The sequence below is a fragment of the Oncorhynchus kisutch genome, linkage group LG2 (genome assembly GCF_002021735.2).
Source record: "Oncorhynchus kisutch isolate 150728-3 linkage group LG2, Okis_V2, whole genome shotgun sequence".
Taxonomy (NCBI): domain Eukaryota; kingdom Metazoa; phylum Chordata; class Actinopteri; order Salmoniformes; family Salmonidae; genus Oncorhynchus; species Oncorhynchus kisutch.
Window position 1 is genome coordinate 55,776,328 of NC_034175.2, and position 14,941 is coordinate 55,791,268.

Consider the following 14,941-nt stretch of genomic DNA (forward strand, 5'->3'; position numbering starts at 1 on the left):
ACAGATTAAAGATGGACTTTTCAGCCTTGAGACAATTGAGACATGGATTGTGTTTGTGTGCCATTCAGAGAGTGAACGGGCAAGACAAAATATTTAAGTGCATTTGAACGGGGTATGGTAGTAGGTGCCAGGTACACAGGTTTCTGTTAAGAACTGCAACGCTGCTGGGTTTTTCATGCTTAACAGTTTCCTGTGTGTATCAAGAGCAGTCCACCACCCAGAGGACATCTAGCTAACTTGACACAACTGTTGGAAGCATTGGAGTCAACATGGGCCAGCATCCCTGTGGAACGCTTTCAACACCTTATAGAGTCCATGCCCTGACAAATTGAGGCAATTCTGTGTGGGGGGGGGGGGGGGGGGCTCAACATTTGCAACTCAACATTTGGAAGGTGTTCCAGCAAAAACAGGGGCTTGAACATATCCTGCTATCCGGAAAGAAATACACTATAGCCAAAAATGATCTGCAGGAATGTTTCTTCCCTGGTACCAGTTGTGTTGTCATATCAAGATGATGTTGATGTATGTTGTGTACATACAGTAAAAACAGTGACTATGCAGAGATGCTTTTTTATCCAGAAGAAATGGAACATATACATAAATTCACATGAACTCTATGATTTGTCATGCATTAGACATTCTATGCAACTGTTTTTCTAAATATTACAACTATATGCTTACAAAAACATGTTTTTTCTCTGTTTCTACCTAACTGTCATTATATTGTCCAAATTACATTATCATTCACTTGTTAAAGTAAATTGCGGACACATTTGTCACCATCACAGCTCATTGAAGTAATAACATCATCAATAACAGAAATTATAACATCATCAAACCCAGTTGGTCCCAACTGCCACTGCAGTGTATTGCAGACTCCAGAACAGCTCCCAGCTTCCAGCCGGGGCCCGAATGAGATATTTAATTTATATTAGGTAAAGTATGTTTTAATGGCTCCTCGTCGACCACTCATCCCCTACCCTCCCCACGGGGAGAACACAGTCTCAGGAAAGAAGGGCCGCATCCCAAATGGGACCCTATTGCCTGCATAGTGCACTACTTTTGACCAGAGCTCTATGAACCCTATGGGCCCTGGTCAAAAGTATTGCACTGTATAGTGAATATTGTGCAATTTGGGACACAACCAGATTCTATTACAGTTGGCATTTAGAAGTCAGTTGGCTTTTAGAAGTCTCTGGAATCAGATAGGAGCATTCATTAGAGTACACACACACACACACACAAGCATGTACGCACTTACACAAGCACTTACACACGCACGTTCACAATACACAGACAGGAGGAGGAGGAGGAAAGGAGGAGGGGGGGGGGGGAGGAGGAGTGGGAACAGGAAGAGGAGGTGAGGAAGAGGGGGAGGAGGAGGAACAGGAGGAGGAGGAGAGGAGGAGGGGGAGGAGAAGGAGGAACAGGAGGATAAGGAGGGGGAGGAGGAACAGGAGGAAGAGGAGAGGGGGAGGGAAGGAACCGGATGAGGAGGAGAGGAGGAAAGAGGAATGGGGAGGAACAGGAGGAGGGGGGGGAGGAGCAGGGGAGAGGAGGAGATGAGGATGAGGAGAGGGTGAGGAGAGGGAGGAGAGGGGGAGGAGGAGATGGGGAGGAGATGAACAGATGGGCCTAGCCCCTCCCATGGGTCGGGTTACTCAGTAAGGAGAGGAGTCACTGCTCCTGTTATTAAGTGTGAGACGCACTTTAGACTCAACAGAGTAGTACAGCTGCTGCTATACGCACACGCACACGCACACGCACACGCACACGCACACGCACACACTCTCATGGGACACTTACTGGTGACATCAGCCTTGATGTCTGCTAGCTGAAACAGTAGTGCAACATTGTCTCTGTAGATCTGATAGGCCTCTTTCTTATGGCTGGTAGGGTTCACAAACACCTTCAGGGATTTGGGCCTGTTCTGGAAACCTGCAAGAAGACAAGGGGATAATCAATCAATCAAATGTATTTGTAAAGCTATTTTATAGCACAAAGTCCTGGTGTGGACACCAAAAAGAGACAGCAAAAACAGAAGCAGAGGACAACAGAATTAAAAAAGGCAAACAAACAGGTACATTTCTGCTTCACTGGGATTTCCAGTCCAGGTCAAGCACATCTGTTAGTCAGTAAAAGCAGGCATCCCTACCAGGCATGGTCAGTTTTATCACTGTGTATTGAGCTTTTGTCTGAGGCACTTGCTAAAAAATCAGCTGAACAAAGAGTGAGTTGAATCCGCTCTACTTCTAAAGGTCAGTAGGTTTGAAGCTCTCGCTTACACAATCTGAACTGCAGCTAGAGAGTCTGAGCTGAGGGAGATAGGGGGAGTCATGACTCTCTGTCTAACTCTCTCCCCTTCCCTCAACGCTCGCCCTCTCTCCCCCCTGACCTCTCCCACTCTTCACCCTGCCCTCTCTCTCTATTCCCCCTGCCCTCTCCCTCTCTTTACCCTGCCCTCTCTCTCTATTCCCCCTGCCCTCTCCCTCACTTCCCCCTGCCCTCTCCCTCTCTTCACCCTGCCCTCTCTCTCTATTCCCCTTGCCCTCTCCCTCACAGCTCCCCCCATCCTCTCTTTGTCTGTTCTCCACCCTGCCCTCCACTAAGCGCCCAGCCTCTGAGCTACTGAGCTTCCACACTGGATCAGAACTAGGCAGAATTAGGGAGTGTTCCTTCCTGGCTTTCCTGGAGCCTGGTGGAGACCCAGGAATCGATGGGGAGAGGCAGCATGCTGAACCTCTTATCCCCATCATTGTCTCCATTATCCCCCTCATTACTCTAATCCACTGGCTCCCTGGTGGTTGGTCCCTGAAGTTCCTGACCTCGACACGCTAATGAGCCCTATGCCCCCTGAGCCCCAGCCTGAGCCTGAGCCTCAGTCCTCTGCCAGCCACCCAGCTATCCATTCTGACAATTCATTGTGATCGCTTGGGTTTCAGGGGCATCCGGGGTCACATGTTCAAAAGGAAAGGAACGAGCAACAATCAAGGAGGATGTGCAGACAGAGGGGACCAACGTCAGGGTCCCTGGGAGCAATGGGGTAATGGGGGACCGGGAGAGGAGAGGAGCTCAGGAAGGTACAGCAGGCCTGGAGATGTGCTTTCTCCAGTCTCTCTAGAGCAGGTATTCCCAAACTGGGGTACCCGCAATGCCGTCGGGGATACGCCAAATAAAAATGTGGTTCACATTCAAAATAATAATAATAATAATATTTTTAATAAACGGTCCATTTATATTTTCCAACAGGGATATACATTTGGCTATACAGTTTTTTCTTCTCACCTGAGTAGCCTCGTATCACTGCAAAAAATAAAATGAAACCATCTAGTGTTCAGCGAAATAACAACACAATGTCAAATACAGGTAGCCTAGTCAAATAACTAACATCCAGTCACATGAACCGTTACTCTCTCGTGGGTGTTCCACTAACGGTCCATATGTAGCCAAACGTAGCTGCTGCTCATGTTGGTATCTGTACTGATGGCGCAAAAGCCATGACAGGGAGACATAGAGGAGTGGTAACGCACGTCCAAGCAGTTGCTCCCGACCCCACTTAGGTACACTGCAGCATCCACCGAGAGGCTCTTGCTGCCAAGGGAATGCCTGACAGCTTGAAATATGTTTTGGACACTACTGTGAAAATGATTACGTTTGTTAAAGCAAGGCCCCTGAACTCTCGTGTATTTTCTGCAATGATATGGGCAGCGACCATGTAACGCTTTTACAACATACAGAAGTGCACTTATTATCAAGGGAGACGAGCTTAAAGTTTTATTTACTGACCATAATTTTCACTTGTCTGACAGCTTGCATGATGATGAGTTTCTCACACGACTGGCCTATCTCAGTGATATTTTTTCTCACCTGAATGATGTGAATCTAGGATTACAGGGAATCTCCGCAACTATATTCAATTTACAGGACAAAATTGAGGCTATGATTAAGAAGTTGGAGCTCTTCTATGTCTGCGTTTAAAAGGACAATACACAGGTCTTTCCATGATTGTATGATTTTTTTGTTGTTGTGCAAATTAACTTAAGCTACGGACAATGTCAAATGTGATATAGTGAAGCACCTGAGTGAGTTGGGTGCGCAATTACGCAGGTATTTCCCGAAATGGATGAGACAAACAACTGGATTCATTATCCCTTCCATGCCCTGCCTCCAGTCTTACCGATATCTGAACAAGAGAGCCTCATCAAAATTGCAACAAGCGGTTCTGTGATAATTCAATGTAATCAGAAGCCACTGTCAGATTTCTGGATTGGGCTGCACTCAGTATCCTGCCTTGGCAAATCTTGCTGTTAAGAAAATGACTGTAAAAACTGTTAAATCCCCTTGGTGTCACACCCTGATCAGTTTCACCTGTCCTCGTTATTGTCTCCACTCACTCCAGGTGTCGCTTATTTTCCCCAGCTAGCTGCTCGGGAATGACCGGTGGACCTTGACTCCCTTATCACCCTAACCATCCAAATCAATGGATGCCTAAGGGAACGTAGGAGTGAGTGGAGGTCTGGTCTCAGGCAATATCGTGCACCCGCTATGTTTCGTTCACCTTCGAGGGAATCCGAAAGTTTCCTTAGGCCACTTTTCCAAGAGGATTCGAAGCCACCCAAGCCCTCTCGTGAATCTACGATGGGTGAGTTGGATACTCCTGAGCTTATGCAGTTGGGAAGAGCTAGGTTGTCAGTTGGGGAACACTCATGGAGGATGAACAGTAACTGTTGTCTGTACTGTGGAGGGGCAGGACATTTTATAGCTAGCTACCTGTCCTATTAGGAAACCCTTGTCTCTAGTGGGTACCAGCACTATGGTGAGTCAGACTGGGAGTTCCCTGATTCCCATCACCTACACACCCTTTTCTGTGCTTGTGCTCTGGGGAGACCAATCTAAGTCTCTCAGAGTGCTCATTGACTCTGGGGCTGAGCGTTTTATGGATGCCACTATTGCTTCGGAGCATGGTACTCCCACTCAGCCTCTCTCTGTTCCCATGGATGCTATGGCACTGGACGGCCTCTCCATAGGGGAAGACACCCATAGTACTGTGCCTGTTCAATTACGGGTTTCAGGTAACTACAGTGAGACCATACAGTTCCCCCTCTTTACATCTCCCCATGTTCCAGTCGTTTTGGGATTTTCCTGGCTACAAAAACACAATCCTGTGATTGACTGGACCACAAGCTCCATCCTGGGTTGGAGCCCATTTTGCCATTCCCACTGCCTTCAAGCAGTACAGCCTTCCCAAGTCGTCTTCCTCAGGATGTTAGCAAGACTGTGGATGTCTCTGCAGTTCCCACTGAGTACCATGACCTCCTGGAGGTATTTAGTAAGGCACGTGCTACTTCCCTTTCCCTGCACCGTCCTTATGACTGTGCCATTGATCTTCTCCCAGGCACTACACCAACTCGGGGTCAGTTGTATTCTCTGTCCGGACCAGAGACCAAAGCTATGGAGGATTACATAGAGGAGTCTCTGACCACTGGGGCCGTCCGTCCGTCTGCATCCCCTGCCGGCGCAGGGTTTTTCTTTGTGGAGAAGAAGGACAAGACCCTGCGTCCGTGCATTGACTACCGGGGACTTAACAACATTACTGTCAAGAATCGTTACCCCCTACCTCTCCTCTTCTCTGCGTTTGAACCTCTCCAGGGGGCCACCATATTTTCCAAGTTGGACCTTCGAAATGGCTACCACCTGGTTTGGATACGCGGGGGGATGAGTGGAAGACATCCTTCAACACAGCCAGTGGACATTATGAGTACGGGGTCATGTCATTTGGACTCACCAACGCCCCCACTGTTTTCCAGGCTTTGGTCATTGATGCTAAACCAGGTTTGTGTTTGTGTACCTTGACGACATCCTCTTTTTTTCCCGATCTGCAGAAGAACATGTCCTTCAAGTCAGACAGGTCCTTCAGTGCCTCCTGGAGAACCAACTGTTCGTGAAAGCAGAGAAGTGTGAGTTCCACTGCTCTACAATCACCTTTCTGGGATATGTCTTTGCTGAGGGCAATGTTCAGATGGATCCTGGAAAGGTGAATGCAGTCGTGGATTGGCCTCAACCAACGTCCAGGGTGCAGTTGCAATGGTTTCTTGGATTTGCAAACTTCTACCACTGTTTCATTTGGGACTACAGCACCCTGGCGGCCCCCCTCATGGCACTCACCTCTCCCAAGGTACCGTTCAAATGGTCTCCTGCTGTCAACAAAGCCTTTGTGGACCTGAAGCAACGGTTCACAACAGCACCCATCCGGACCCCTCGTGTCAATTTGTGATGTAAGTTTTTGCTTCGGATGTTGGAGTGTGGGCCATCCTGTCCCAGCGATCTGCCCAGGACCAAAAGCTTTATCCCTGTGCTTTCCTGTCCCATCGTCTCAATCCTGCAGAGAGGAACTACAATGTAGGCAACCAAGAACTCCTGGCGGTTAAGATCAAATCAAATCAAATCAAATTTATTTATATAGCCCTTCGTACATCAGCTGATATCTCAAAGTGCTGTACAGAAACCCAGCCTAAAACCCCAAACAGCAAGCAATGCAGGTGTAGAAGCACGGTGGCTAGGAAAAACTCCCTAGAAAGGCCAATACCTAGGAAGAAACCTAGAGAGGAACCAGGCTATGTGGCGTGGCCAGTCCTCTTCTGGCTGTGCCGGGTGGAGATTATAACAGAACATGGCCAAGATGTTCAAATGTTCATAAATGACCAGCATGGTCGAATAATAATAAGGCAGAACAGTTGAAACTAGAGCAGCAGCACAGTCAGGTGGAAGTTGAAACTGGAGCAGCAGCATGGCCAGGTGGACTGGGGACAGCAAGGAGTCATCATGTCAGGTAGTCCTGGGGCATGGTCCTAGGGCTCAGGTCCTCCGAGAGAGAGAAAGAAAGAGAGAAGGAGAGAATTAGAGAACGCACACTTAGATTCACACAGGACACCGAATAGGACAGGAGAAGTACTCCAGATATAACAAACTGACCCCAGCCCCCCGACACATAAACAACTGCAGCATAAATACTGGAGGCTGAGACAGGAGGGGTCAGGAGACACTGTGGCCCCATCCGAGGACACCCCCGGACAGGGCCAAACAGGAAGGATATAACCCCACCCACTTTGCCAAAGCACAGCCCCCACACCACTAGAGGGATATCTTCAACCACCAACTTACCATCCTGAGACAAGGCTGAGTATAGCCCACAAAGATCTCCGCCACGGCACAACCCAAAGGGGGGGGGCGCCAACCCAGACAGGATGACCACAACAGTGAATCAACCCACTCAGGTGACGCACCCCCTCCAGGGACGGCATGAGAGAGCCCCAGCAAGCCAGTGACTCAGCCCCTGTAATAGGGTTAGAGGCAGAGAATCCCAGTGGAAAGAGGGGAACCGGCCAGGCAGAGACAGCAAGGGCGGTTCGTTGCTCCAGAGCCTTTCCGTTCACCTTCCCACTCCTGGGCCAGACTACACTCAATCATATGACCCACTGAAGAGATGAGTCTTCAGTAAAGACTTAAAGGTTGAGACCGAGTTTGCGTCTCTGACATGGGTAGGCAGACCGTTCCATAAAAATGGAGCTCTATAGGAGAAAGCCCTGCCTCCAGCTGTTTGCTTAGAAATTCTAGAGACAATTAGGAGGCCTGCGTCTTGTGACCGTAGCGTACGTGTAGGTATGTACGGCAGGACCAAATCAGAGAGATAGGTAGGAGCAAGCCCATGTAATGCTTTGTAGGTTAGCAGTAAAACCTTGAAATCAGCCCTTGCTTTGACAGGAAGCCAGTGTAGAGAGGCTAGCACTGGAGTAATATGATCAAATGTTTTGGTTCTAGTCAGGATTCTAGCAGCCGTATTTAGCACTAACTGAAGTTTATTTAGTGCTTTATCCGGGTAGCCGGAAAATAGAGCATTGCAGTAGTCTAACCTAGAAGTGACAAAAGCATGGATAAATTTTTCTGCATCATTTTTGGACAGAAAGTTTCTGATTTTTGCAATGTTACGTAGATGGAAAAAAGCTGTCCTCGAAATGGTCTTGATATGTTCTTCAAAAGAGAGATCAGGGTCCAGAGTAACGCCGAGGTCCTTCATAGTTTTATTTGAGACGACTGTACAACCATTAAGATTAATTGTCAGATTCAACAGAAGATCTCTTTGTTTCTTGGGACCTAGAACAAGCATCTCTGTTTTGTCCGAGTTTAATAGTAGAAAGTTTGCAGCCATCCACTTCCTTATGTCTGAAACACATGCTTCTAGCGAGGGCAATTTTGGGGCTTCACCATGTTTCATTGAAATGTACAGCTGTGTGTCATCCGCATAGCAGTGAAAGTTTACATTATGTTTTCGAATAACATCCCCAAGAGGTAAAATATATAGTGAAAACAATAGTGGTCCTAAAACGGAACCTTGAGGAACACCGAAATTTACAGTTGATTTGTCAGAGGACAAACCATTCACAGAGACAAACTGATATCTTTCCGACAGATAAGATCTAAACCAGGCCAGAACATGTCCGTGTAGACCAATTTGGGTTTCCAATCTCTCCAAAAGAATGTGGTGATCGATGGTATCAAAAGCAGCACTAAGGTCTAGGAGCACGAGGACAGATGCAGAGCCTCGGTCTGATGCCATTAAAATGTCATTTACCACCTTCACAAGTGCCGTCTCAGTGCTATGATGGGGTCTAAAACCAGACTGAAGCATTTCGTATACATTGTTTGTCTTCAGGAAGGCAGTGAGTTGCTGCGCAACAGCCTTCTCTAAAATTTTTGAGAGGAATGGAAGATTCGATATAGGCCGATAGTTTTTTATATTTTCTGGGTCAAGGTTTGGCTTTTTCAAGAGAGGCTTTATTACTGCCACTTTTAGTGAGTTTGGTACACATCCAGTGGATAGAGAGCCGTTTATTATGTTCAACATAGGAGGGCCAAGCACAGGAAGCAGCTCTTTCAGTAGTTTAGTTGGAATAGGGTCCAGTATGCAGCTTGAAGGTTTAGAGGCCATGATTATTTTCATCATTGTGTCAAGAGATATAGTACTAAAACACTTGAGCGTCTCTCTTGATCCTAGGTCCTGGCAGAGTTGTGCAGACTCAGGACAACTGAGGTTTGGAGGAATACGCAGGTTTAAAGAGGAGTCCGTAATTTGCTTTCTAATAATCATAATCTTTTCCTCAAAGAAGTTCATAAATTTATCACTGCTAAAGTGAAAGTCATCCTCTCTTGGGGAATGCTGCTTTTTAGTTAGCTTTGCGACAGTATTAAAAAGGAATTTCGGATTGTTCTTATTTTCCTCAATTAAGTTAGAAAAATAGGATGATCGTGCAGCAGTAAGGGCTCTACGGTACTGCACGGTGCCGTCCTTCCAAGCTAGTCGGAAGACTTCCAGTTTGGTGTGGCGCCATTTCCGTTCCAAGTTTCTGGAAGCTTGCTTCAGAGCTCGGGTATTTTCTGTGTACCAGGGAGCTAGTTTCTTATGAGACATTTTTTTAGTTTTTAGGGGTGCAACTGCATCTAGGGTATTGCGCAAGGTTAGATTGAGATCCTCAGTTAGGTGGTTAACTGATTTTTGTCCTCTGGCGTCCTTGGGTAGGCAGAGGGAGTCTGGAAGGGCATCAAGGAATCTTTGTGTTGTCTGTGAATTTATAGCACGACTTTTGATGTTCCTTGGTTGGGGTCTAAGCAGATTATTTGTTGCAATTGCAAACGTAATAAAATGGTGGTCCGATAGTCCAGGATTATGAGGAAAAACATTAAGATCCACCACATTTATTCCATGGGACAAAACTAGGTCCAGCGTATGACTGTGACAGTGAGTGGGTCCAGAGACATGTTGGACAAAACCCACTGAGTCGATGATGGCTCCGAAAGCCTTTTGGAGTGGGTCTGTGGACTTTTCCATGTGAATATTAAAGTCACCAAAGATTAGAATATTATCTGCTATGACTACAAGGTCCGATAGGAATTCAGGGAACTCAGTGAGAAACGCTGTATATGGCCCAGGAGGCCTGTAAACAGTAGCTATAAAAAGTGATTGAGTAGGCTGCATAGATTTCATGACTAGATGGCGTTGGAAGAGTGGAGGCACTGGCTGGAAGGAGCAGAACAGCCATTATTGGTCTGGACCAACCATAAAAACTTGGTATATCTCCATACAGCCAAGCGCCTCAACTCCAGGCAGGCCCGGTGGGCCCTCCTGTTTACCTGCTTCAACTTAACCGTTTCCTACCACCCAGGGTCACAAAATGTGGAGCCTGACACTCTCTCCCGGCTATACAGTTCCTCTGCCACACCCTCGACTTCCCGAAACTAATCTCCCTACCTCATGCCTTGCTGCCACTGTGGATTGGGGTATTGAGAACCTGGTTTGTGAGGCGCAATGCTCCCAGCCTGGACTTGAAGGGGGCCCAGCTAACCGGCTGTTTGTCCCTAACCCAGCCCCAGTCCCAGGTCCTGGAATGGCTCATTCCTCCAGGCTGACTTGTCATCCAGGGTCCCGTCGTACTCTAGCCTTCCTCCGACAACGTTTCTGGTGGCCCCCCATGGTTCCTGACATCTCTGCCTTCGTCGCCGCATGCACAGTGTGTGCTCAGAACAAGACTCCATGGCAAGCTCCTTCTGGCCTCCTTCAGCCTCTACCGGTCCCTCATCGTCCCTGGTCTCATATATCTCTGGACTTTGTCACAGGGCTCCCTCCGTCTGATGGCAACACTGTCATTCTGATGGTTGTTGATCAGTTCTCCAAGGCCACCCCTTTCATCCCTCTCCCTAAACTACCTTCTGCCAAGGAGACGTCCCAGCTCATGGTGCAGCATGTCTTCCGGATCCATGGACTCCCGGTAGACATGGTCTTCAATTGGGGTTCTCGTCTCAGTTCTGGAAGGCAATCTGTACCCTTATTGGGTCATCGGCCAGTCTGTCATCCGGATTCCATCCCCAAACTAACGGTCAGTCGGAGCGAGCCAACCAAGACCTGGAAACCACCCTGAGATGCCTGGTCTCAACCAATCCACTACCTGGAGCCGACAACTGGTTTGGGTGGAGTATAGCCGGAACACCCTTCCCTGTTCGGCCACGGGTCTCCCTCCATTCGAGTGCTCCATGGGGTATCAGCCTCCACTCTTCCCGGAACAAGAACAGGAGGTCAGCATACCCTCGGCCCAGATGTTTGTCCCCCGCTGTCAACATACCCGGAGAAGCGCCAGGGCGGCTATTCGCAAGACCAACTCCAGGTATCGTCGACTAGTGGACCGTCGTCGGACCCCAGGTCCCCGCTACCTCATTGGGCAGTGGGTATGGCTGTCCACACGGGATCTGCCCATTCAGGTAGAGTCCCGCAAACTGTTCCCTCATTTCATTGGCCCTGTTCCAATCTCCAAAGTCCTGAGTTCCACTGCTGTCTGTCTTGTGTTACCCCGTACCCCCCTCCCCGTGTCATTGATGGCCATCCGGCCTACACGGTAAAACATCTCCTGGGTGTTCGACCACGGGGCAGGGGTTTCCAGTACCTGGTTGACTGGGAGGGTTATGGCCCGGAGGAGAGGTGCTGGGTTCCCGCTAGAGACATTCTGGATCCAGCCCTCATCGCTTTAGCAGTATGCTTAGGGTCATTGTCCTGCTGGAAGGTGAACCTCCATTCCAGTCTCAAATCTCTGGAAGACTGATCCAGGTTTCCCTCAAGAATTTCCCTGTATTTAGCGCCATCCATCATTCCTCCAATTCTGACCTGTTTCCCAGACCCTGTCGATGACAAACATCCCCACAGCATGATGCTGCCACCACCATGCTTCACTGTGGGGATGTTGTTCTCGGGGTGATGGGGGGTGTTGGGTTTGCGGTAGATATGTGGTAGTGGTGGAGTAGGAGCCTGAGAGCACACAGTGTGTTGTGAAATTTGTGAATGTATTGTAATGTTTTAAAAATTGTATAAACTGCCTTAATTTTGCTGGAACCCAGGAAGCGTAGCTGCTGCTTTGGCATTTGTAATTAATACAAATACAAAATTATCCTGTGGTGAGTTATTCACAATTTTTGATTAACAAATAAGGTTTTATATGTAAGATTACAACCCCACGATACAACCCCATGAGCCGGGTTGTGACAAAAACTCACACTCATTCTTCTGTTTAATAAATGTATTGTATAGTGTGTGTGTGTGGCAGGCTTACAATGATGACAAAAAACAACATTTGAGAGTGCGCTGACCCTGGTGCTAGAGGGGGTAAGCAGCTGGAGGTTGAATGTTTGAAGGGGTACGGGACTATAAAACGTTTGGGAACCACTGCTCTATAGGATAGACAGATGAGGCTGGAGAGCAGGATCTCATCTCCAACCTTACTTGGCCTTCCTGCCCTGCACTCCACTTCTCTCTACCCTCCCCCTATGACCTCCAGGCCCACTATACCAATCCTGTCTCTCTATCCTCTCCCACTCCTACTGGGCTCGGAGGCCCTGATACTGGGAGCAGGTGCAGGAAGGATGCTGTCACTGCTGACTGAGTTGGGGCTGTGGCTGGGGCTCAGGAGGACCAGAGTAGGCCAGGGGGTTGGATCAGGAGGCTCAGCCCAGGAGGCTCAGGAGGGTTAGGAGGCCAGGGGAAGGCTAGAGGGACTGGGAGGAGGAACAGGGGAAGTTAAGGAGGATAAGAGGGGGCCATGGGAGTTTCTCATCATCTCCCAGCTAACTTCACACAGCCCCCAGTCTCACAGAGGGGAGGGGACTACAGACACACACTAAGCCACACTTTGTCCGACTCAGACAGATACACAAAACACTCTGCTTTTCATATCATGTAGAAAGAGACACTTTGAGCCGTATATCGGTCTTACAGCTAGGTCTATTGATTAGGTAATTGTCAACGCGAACACTAGATTGTGCATTATAGCTGTTAATTTTAAGTAAACACCATATAGTGGAGTATAGCATTATAGTAACATTTTATTATTAGGTACAGTATCTAAGTAACTAATGCATTACACTGTAAGTAGCCATAGGTAACTGGAACCCTATGACTGTAAATCTTGTTTACCTTCTCCTTTCTAAAACAACATGAAACCAACATGAGTCTCCATACAATCCAGAATATTATGTTTCAGGCCAGTCGTCAGCAGAGCTTTCCTACAGGCTTCATAATTTACAGAGGATTATGTACCATGGCAACACGGCAGGTTGGGTAGCCAGGCTGGTGAGGGATCTCTCTCTTCAATCAGGGTTTAACTAAGTCCTCTCTCTCCCCGCTAGGAAATGTTTACCATCAACACTGGGTAACTCATGTACACGCACAGTGTACACACAACAGAAAAATGTATTTGTTGGGTCACTTCAGTACACCATAAAATACACCAACAGGTACATTTACCACCTAGTTCCTGCCAGATGAATGAGACTTGCAAGCTATGTTTTTCAATTGTTTGTTTAGCATCCTCAGAATCAGCCTTAAAAATATAAAGTGTTTCTGAGTTCATTAACTTACATGTTGCTAACATGACATGGAAAACTGGTCAATCGTGGGAGCTTGGGTGACATAACCAATGATGGTGCTACATTGACTGAATATTGACAAGATACTGTTTGTGCAATTAGAGAGTGATGTTGTCCATGTTGTGGACTTGTGGAAAACAACATGAGATCATCAAGTTTGTATCCGATGATGATGTCTTCGGTCTCTGACTCATGGGTTTAATGCTGTGTTACCTCTGAGGACCATAAGGCTAGCCTAATGTCACCCAACATGCACACACACACACACACACACACACATACACATACACATACACATACACATACACACACACACACACATACACACATACACACATACACACACACATACACACACACACACACACACACACACACACACACACATGAATGTCGCCCAACACAGTGACTACATCTGTCTCTGACCACCACTAAGTGCAGACAGAAAGAACCAGGAAGAGAGGACGTGTGGCTCCTGTGGCTGTGGTTGAGATTAGACCTGCTAAGGGCTTCTCTCTACCCCTGGAGACAGCCACAAGTCACAAGGGACTACTTTTCCCATAATCACCAGTAAATTACCTGGAGCTGAGGTCAGGTTTCTCAGTGATTCCTATTGGAAAACAAAGCTTCTGTCCTACCGGAAGACTAAGAGCCTCGTCCCCTCTGGTGGGCTAACGATCACAACTGGGATATGATGGGAAATATGGTAAAGTCCGAAATGGCACCCTATCACCTATATATCACACTCATTTTGATCAGGTCCCATAGGACCCTTGTCAACAGTAGTGTACTTTATAGGGAAGAGGGAGCCATTTGGAGGTAACCTATGGCTATTATAGCTGAGGCCAATTACTCAGCCTCAGCCCTGGTATACCAATGTTGTGTTGTCCCTGTTCTTTTTCATTTGGCTGTGAGCTGCTAATCTCCCATTTAATGAGTTCAAAAACACTGGGAGGGTGAGTGTTCACGAGGCAGAGAGAGCGAGAGATGTAATGCACATATGCAGCTCAGTGATTGCTTCAATGACAATACTCGGACACAGACAGGCTTTCAGAAGAGCACAGAATATTTGCTAATCCTTTCGGAACAGATGTCTTATTTTTTCCCTGCTGAAAATCCATGGCTGACTGATTCACTGGCTGGCTGCCTGGCTGGTGAGGGGGCCATGATCCTCCTGGCTGAGCCCAGGCTGGGGAATCTGAGTTTGGGGAAGGTCAGGGCCTTGTGGGGCCTCTAAGGGGCTGGATCCTGGATGATCTGGAAGGCCCAGGAGAGGCAGGGAATTAAAAGACGGCATACAGGATATGGAGAACTAGCCTGGTTCCTAGATCTGTTTGTGCTGTCTTGTCAACTCCTATGGTAATTGTCAAGACACAGGCCACATGACAATGACCATAGGAGTTGGCCAAAAAGCACAAACAGATCTGGGACCAGGCTAACTTAGTACTGAGTCGTGTAGGCTGGACTCGTCTTGTCCCCA

At 47.8% G+C, this 14,941-nt stretch overlaps 1 pseudogene; it reads right to left on the minus strand.

Moving 5' to 3' along the window:
• Positions 1-1,597: 1,597 nt before the first annotated feature.
• Positions 1,598-14,941, minus strand: part of LOC116352853 (ceramide kinase-like protein) — a 42,643-nt pseudogene continuing 29,299 nt past the window's right edge.